The following is a 6819-nucleotide window of genomic DNA, read 5'->3' on the forward strand; positions in this document are numbered from 1 at the left end:
TTGAGAGAAGCGGAGAGAGGAGCCACTGATAAGTGAAGACATATGGTCTGGACGACCTGCTGACAAATAGAGGATGGACATGACATAAGGGCATCTCAAATTGCACCCTAGGCCTTAGTCAAAAGTAGTGCACTATATAGGGAATATGGTGCCATTTGGTAAGCGGGCATTCTGTATCTGGACACAGAGTTCCCGTGGAGAGAATGATGGACTTGTTATCTACATTACAGGCTGCACACTCATAGGCCATGATTGACCTTCCTGAAGTTGACCACATCCACCCACACCTACACCTTTGTACTACACATTACAATTATGAATGAACATCCTGTCATTCATGTAAAAAAATATATATATATCATTTTAACCCAGGGAAAGGAAGTATCTGTAGACCTCTCTAGTCTTTGCATTGGGACTTGGGTATTTCAACAAGCTATGATGTTAACGTTGTTAAGTGGTTAGCAAGATTAGTAACTGTTATTACCAGAACAGAACGAGACAGGGTTTGATTTGATACACAAAAGGTACTCAGATCATTACTCATCATCAGTAGACACAGCAGGGAGGAGAAATAACACTGGGTTACTCAAATGAGAGACTGGAAACACAACATTCAATTAAATAACTTTATTGAAACAAATTAATTAATAAGTTAGTCAAATTAGTTCTCAACAAGTAGTAGGCTTTTTATCATTTCACTTTTAGAAACCAAATCATCATTATTCCATTGATAACTTCATCAATCATTGAAATTGCATGGAAGACATTTTGTTAGCATTATTTTATTGCTTCGACGTGTTAATGTCCTTATAACAATGTTTCCTTTCATTAGAGGGATTTAAAGAAGTGAGGGAGGATGAATGGAATGTTGGAATGGCAGCAAGTCAGAGGGCCCGTCCCAAATGGCATCCTATTCCCTATATAGTGCACTACTTTTGAGCAGGGCCAATCAGGCTCTGGGTCAACAGTAGTGCACCATAAGGAATAGGGTGCCATTTGGGATGAAGGCAGAGTGAGTGGTGTGATGGAATCCGTAAAGGTACAGAAAGAGAAGTGCATGCAGTAGAAGACTGGAGATTGGATCATGCATAGCATTCGTGTCGATTAGAATATCAGAGATGTGCGGATCTCAGTTCCTATAGATGCTAACGCCCCGTTAGAGGTGGCCAGGGCTCTGAGGTAGTTGTGTGGAAGCAATATGATCTACGTGACATGCGTATGAAGGGACAGTAATGTCACTGTGTGACGCTCAAGGTCATGCCTCCTGTCACAGTTTAAAATTGGACAGAATTTAAATACATAAGAGTTGCAATAGTTACATTTAAAAAATCTGCAATTGACACGTTAATCCCAGTCTTGTGGGAAAAAATAACATGTTGCTGTGTAATAAAGGGACTTGAGATCACAAAGGAAAATATACATTCCCTCAAACCAGTAGTTATATTTGTGTGATGTAATATGTAGCACATGGTTCTGTAATCTAGCCACTCAACACCATTGGCAGGAAGACCCAGAGGACCCCATTCATGTCACTCAGAGAAGAAAATATAAAGATATTCAACTCTAGAGACTAACACATTTCATGCGACACAGCGGTTTAATATAGATTCATGTGTACTGTGTTGCTCAGAATGAACAATGAATTGGTTGGACTTTCAATCTGATGTCATTTGGGTTGTAGTTTAGGACAATAAGAAAAAGCTATTTACCATCCAACAATACAGTGCCTTAATGAACATGTTGTTGCCAACGTAACAAAAGCACCTGATTGTGCCATTGAGTTTAACTCCCAAGAGTCAAGTGTTTCTCAGAATCTCCAGTCGCTTTGAATGGAACATTTATGCACCTGAATCAACTAACTGCTGGCTTGATTGAACCAAATGAATTTGTCCAAGCCTCTCATGGGGCCATAGACTTTCTTGCACTGGCTGAAAACAGAACTGTGATTCTGAGAAAAATAAAATGTCCTCCATTGTTAGGGCAGGATGCAATTATGGATAACGACAGTCAAATCAATCGTTGAGCTCTGGGAATTGTTGTATAACGTGTGTGTGTGTGTGTGTGTGTGTGTGAGTGAGTGAGTGAGTGAGTGAGTGAGTGAGTGAGTGAGTGAGTGAGTGAGTGAGTGAGTGAGTGAGTGAGTGAGTGAGTGAGTGAGTGAGTGAGTGAGTGAGTGAGTGAGAGAGAGAGAGAGAGAGAGAGAGAGAGAGAGAGAGAGAGAGAGAGAGAGAGAGAGAGAGAGAGAGAGAGAGAGAGAGAGAGAGAGACATTCTCTAACTGGGAACAGTCACATGTGTCTTTGATTAGACAAAAATGCTACATTTATTTGACGTTTTTAAAGATATCATATCACAAACAAAATACAAATAGTGACTGAAATCTTACATTCGCTTTAAACAATCAAAAGCATTAAAAAAACACAATCATAGAAATGTGACATGTTCTTCTAGCTCTCAGAGGAGAAACAGTGGAGGTATGAACAAATAAGATTAAAAAATCAACACAACTTGAAACAAATGGCAGACAAAAAACATAGAAATAGGACAACTTTTCTGATTAGGTTTATTTCTGGATCCTCTTCAGGTGCCATAGTGTCCACTACAGTGTTCTCCAGTTCTGTCCATTAGAAAAACATTCCATACAGTATCTCTATGAGCGAACCATTGTTTAGGGTCAGTAAACCATGAACATATGGCTAAAGTGGACAAGCTATTCTAGATAACGCAAGAGGGGCTTCTGCATTGAATTCTGTCAGGGTAAGAGGGGAATTCTGTCAGGGTTAGAGGTGAAATCTGTCAGGGTTAGAGGTGAATTCTGCCAGGGTTAGAGGTGAATTCTGTCAGGGTTAGAGGTGAATTCTGTCAGGGTTAGAGGTGAAATCTGTCAGGGTAAGAGGGGAATTCTGTCAGGGTTAGAGGTGAAATCTGTCAGGGTAAGAGGGGAATTCTGCCAGGGTTAGAGGTGAATTCTGTCAGGGTAAGAGGGTAATTCTGCCAGGGTTAGAGGTGAATTCTGTCAGGGTTAGAGGTGAAATCTGTCAGGGTAAGAGGGGAATTCTGCCAGGGTTAGAGGTGAAATCTGCCAGGGTAAGAGGTGAAATCTGTCAGGGTAAGAGGGGAATTCTGCCAGGGTTAGAGGTGAAATCTGCCAGGGTAAGAGGTGAAATCTGTCAGGGTAAGAGGGGAATTCTGTCAGGGTTAGAGGTGAAATCTGTCAGGGTTAGAGGTGAATTCTGCCAGGGTTAGAGATGAATTCTGTCAGGGTTAGAGGGGAATTCTGTCAGGGTTAGAGGTGAAATCTGTCAGGGTTAGAGGTGAAATCTGTCAGGGTTAGAGGCAAAATCTGTCAGGGTTAGAGGTGAATTCTGTCAGGGTTAGAGGCAGTAAAGGAGTCGTTATAAGGTCGAACTGTTGGCTAAAATGCATGCATATATAAGCGAGGCTACAGTACCAGAGATCATGCTTCTGACATGGATGGATGCCTCCCAGGCATTATCTTATCAGCCACCACCTGACCGTGCCATTAAGCATTCACATGACTGGCTACAGAACAACAACAGTAGAAGTTGAGAAGGTGCCTGTGTCGGGGTGAACCAACTAGAAAATAGTTCTCTCTTTATCTCCAATGAGAGAAACTAAGGCTCTGGTCCAACATCCAGACTAGCACACTGCTTTGAAGCTATTATGGTTGGTGTATGCGTTCTAAGTAGCACGCTAGTGTCGATGTTTGGAACATAGCTGATGTAGTTGATTGGTTTGGAATACACCTCATCATAGACATGAGCTGATTGGCCCACCTAAACCAGCTGACATGAAACACAGGAGTGAGATACTGCGCAACAAAGACTGATGAGTATTGATACAGAGAGAGGGATAGAACCCTCTAATATCTGATCAGGGATTAGTGTTGTTTTACCCTTTGGTCTGGTCTGAGGAGCATGCATGCCTGAGGGGTGGGCTTCAAGGGAGAGGTTTTTAAAGGGATCAATAGGTAGAAAACATACAATATCCCTGTTAACCTGACCCTGTGTGAAGAAGTGTATAAAGTATCTTGCGAATGCCATGAGGGAATGCTAGAGAGAGAGAACGACAGAGTGCCCATTCCAGAACTCAGATTGTGAAAATAAAGAGCCTTACTTCTTGTCAGTCTGTTTCTCCCTATCATACAAGACCATATTGACTTTATTAAAGAAAGAGTGACTTCCTTTTCTTTCTTGTAAAGTGGGCTTATTACAGAGAGAATCATGAATCAGGGGAATGTGGTAGAGTGGCATGGATGTACTTCAATGAAGGATGAAATAAGTGTCACATACATGTGAAGCCTGAGTTCTTCTCTTGTCGTAACCTAGTCAGTCACTTTCTTTTCAGGACAACATACTGCTAATGAAAACGAGGGAAGAACGAGTACCATGTAACAACCTGGACAAGAGGGCAAAGTGAGAGAGCTGATGTTTTGGTGAAACGTTTGTTGGTTTCGTCTTTCCATCCATGTCAAGTCATCCATTTTTGGGATCTGGGTAGCCCCACAGGATTAGAGGTGGACATGAAGTCTTGCAGTGCCTCGGAAAGAGGGTTGAGTTGAGCTGTGGTCAGTATGGTGGGGACGTGAGGTGAGGAGGGGACAGCAAAGACCCCGGGCACACAGTACATTCATCAGAAGCTCAGAGACAGTCTCCCATAGCATCAGATGAGAGCCTGACAAACAAGAACTGAAATTACCCTGAAACAAAAGTCCTGAATGTTGGAGAGCTGCAGCAGTTCTTCACTCATTCATCTGGAAGTTTACTGATTACAAAAAAAATAAACAAATAAAGCAGGAGAAGAAATAAATATTACTGATACCAGAACACAGAATCTGGTACAAAATGTACAAAAAACCCAACTTTGTTAAAAGTTCATATCTATACTTGCAGGTTTAGGAACATGCATAGATAGATACAGTATGTTTTACGTTGTTGTTGAGTGAAACTGGTTCGGTTTTGTTGTCAAGTAGTAGTCATTACACTCTTATTTCTTCTTCTTTTACCACAGAGGAACTGAGACAGAGTGGAACTGAGACAGAGAGGAACTGAGACAGAGAGGAACTGAGACAGAGGGGAACTGAGACAGAGGGGAACTGAGACAGAGGGGAACTGAGACAGAGAGGAACTGAGACAGAGAAGAACTTAGACAGAGGGGAACTGAGAGAGACAGGAACTGAGACAGAGGGGAACTGAGACAGAGAGGAACTGAGACAGAGGGGAACTGAGACAGAGGGGAACTGAGACAGAGAGGAACTGAGACAGAGAGGAACTGAGACAGAGGACCTGAGACAGAGAGGAACTGAGACAGAGAGGAACTGAGCCAGAGAGGACTGAGACAGAGAGGAACTGAGCCAGAGAGGAACTGAGACAGAGAGGAACTGAGACAGAGAGGAACTGAGACAGAGAGGCACTGAGACAGAGAGGAACTGAGACAGAGAGGAACTGAGACAGAGAGGAACTGGGACAGAGATGAACTGAGACAGAGAGGAACTGAGACAGAGAGGAACTGAGACAGAGAGGAACTGGGACAGAGATGAACTGAGACAGAGAGGAACTGAGACAGAGAGGAACTGAGACAGAGAAGAACTGAGACAGAGAAGAACTTAGACAGAGGGGAACTGAGAGAGAGAAGAACTGAGACAGAGAGGAACTGAGACAGAGAGGAACTGGGACAGAGATGAACTGAGACAGAGAGGAACTGAGACAGAGAGGAACTGAGACAGAGAAGAACTGAGACAGAGAAGAACTGAGACAAAGAAGAACTTAGACAGAGGGGAACTGAGAGAGAGAGGAACTGAGACAGAGAGGCACTGAGACAGAGAGGAACTGAGACAGAGAAGAACTGAGACAGAGGGGAACTGAGAGAGAGAGGAACTGAGAGAGAGAGGAACTGAGACAGAGAGGAACTGAGACAGAGAGGAACTGAGACAGAGAGGAACTGAGCCAGAGAGGACTGAGACAGAGAGGAACTGAGCCAGAGAGGAACTGAGACAGAGAGGAACTGAGACAGAGAGGAACTGAGACAGAGAGGCACTGAGACAGAGAGGAACTGAGACAGAGAGGAACTGAGACAGAGAGGAACTGGGACAGAGATGAACTGAGACAGAGAGGAACTGAGACAGAGAGGAACTGAGACAGAGAGGAACTGGGACAGAGATGAACTGAGACAGAGAGGAACTGAGACAGAGAGGAACTGAGACAGAGAAGAACTGAGACAGAGAAGAACTTAGACAGAGGGGAACTGAGAGAGAGAAGAACTGAGACAGAGAGGAACTGAGACAGAGAGGAACTGGGACAGAGATGAACTGAGACAGAGAGGAACTGAGACAGAGAGGAACTGAGACAGAGAAGAACTGAGACAGAGAAGAACTGAGACAAAGAAGAACTTAGACAGAGGGGAACTGAGAGAGAGAGGAACTGAGACAGAGAGGCACTGAGACAGAGAGGAACTGAGACAGAGAAGAACTGAGACAGAGGGGAACTGAGAGAGAGAGGAACTGAGAGAGAGAGGAACTGAGACAGAGAGGAACTGAGACAGAGAGGAACTGAGACAGAGAGGAACTGAGACAGAGAGGAACTGAGACAGAGAAGAACTGAGACAGAGAAGAACTTAGACAGAGGGGAACTGAGAGAGAGAGGAACCGAGACAGAGAGGAACTGAGACAGAGAGGAACTGAGACAGAGAGGAACTGAGACAGAGAAGAACTGAGACAGAGAAGAACTTAGACAGAGGGGAACTTAGACAGAGGGGAACTGAGAGAGAGAGGAACTGAGACAGAGAGGAACTGAGACAGAGA

Source organism: Oncorhynchus gorbuscha, linkage group LG24 (assembly GCF_021184085.1).
Source record: "Oncorhynchus gorbuscha isolate QuinsamMale2020 ecotype Even-year linkage group LG24, OgorEven_v1.0, whole genome shotgun sequence".
NCBI lineage: Eukaryota > Metazoa > Chordata > Actinopteri > Salmoniformes > Salmonidae > Oncorhynchus > Oncorhynchus gorbuscha.